Source organism: Myotis lucifugus, unplaced genomic scaffold, assembly GCF_000147115.1.
Source record: "Myotis lucifugus unplaced genomic scaffold, Myoluc2.0 scaffold_697, whole genome shotgun sequence".
NCBI classification, from domain to species: Eukaryota; Metazoa; Chordata; class Mammalia; order Chiroptera; family Vespertilionidae; genus Myotis; species Myotis lucifugus.
The window spans coordinates 217,869-219,055 of NW_005871745.1; positions in this window are offsets into that span (position 1 = coordinate 217,869).

A 1,187-nucleotide genomic window follows, 5' to 3' on the forward strand; every position below is an offset into this window, starting at 1 on the left:
AAATAATAATAATAATAACAACAACAAATAGAGCAGACATACATACATAAATAGACTAAATGAAACAGAGATAAGCAATTTACCAGATAAAGAGTTAAAAGTAAACACTGCTTATAAGTATGCGCAATGAACTTGGAAGAGGATAAATGAACTCAGTGAGAACTTCAACAAAGACAGAAAAATATTTAAAACAACCAATCAGAACTGAGGAATATGATAATTGAAATGAAAACAAAAATACTCTGGAGGGAATCAACAGCAGATTAGTTGAGGCAGGAGAATGAGTCAGCAAGCTGAAAGACAAGGTAGTGAAAGTCAACCAGAACAGCAAAAAGAAAATAATATTTTCAAAAGTGAGGATAGTTTAAGGGACCTGTAGTAGCTACATCATGTGTGCCAAGATTTGAATCATTGGGGTTACAGAAGGAGAAGACAGAGAAAGGGATGTAAAACCTATTTAAAGGGATAATGACTGAAAACTTCCCCAACCTGGTGAGGAAAACAGACATCCAAATCCAGAAAGCAGATATATTTCAAAACAAAATGAACCCAAAGAGGCCCCTATCAAGACACATCTTATTTAAAATGCCAAAAGTTAAAGAATCTTAATGGCAGCAAGAGAAAAAGCAGCTAGTTATGTACATGGGATCCTTCATATGACCAACATCTGATTTTTCAGCAGATACGGTAATGGCACAAAATATTCAAAGTGATGAAAGGCAGAAACCTACAACCAAGTATACTCTATCCAAAGAAGTTAGCACTCAGAATTAAAGAGTTTCCCAGGTGAGCAAATGCTGAAAGTGTTTATCACCACTAAACAAGCATTAAAAGAAATGTTAAGGGAACTTCTTGAAAGGGAAAATACCAAAACTAAAAATAAGAAAATATTGGAAAGAAAAAATTTGCACTGATAAAGGCAAACAGTTGTAAGTGTAGCAGATCAACCAATTATAATGCTAGAAGGAATATCCTATCTAATGAAAGAGAAACATGGTAATTAGCCATAACTTCACTACCTTCCCATTGGCTAATCAGGGTGATATGCAAATTAACTGCCAACCAAGATGGCGGCCGGCAGCCAGGCAACTGACACGAACAGGAGGTTTGCTTGCTCCAGTGACAGAGGAAGCCAACGTTCCCTGCCTGCAGCTGCTGGGCTCTGAGCTGCTCTCTAAGAAACATTG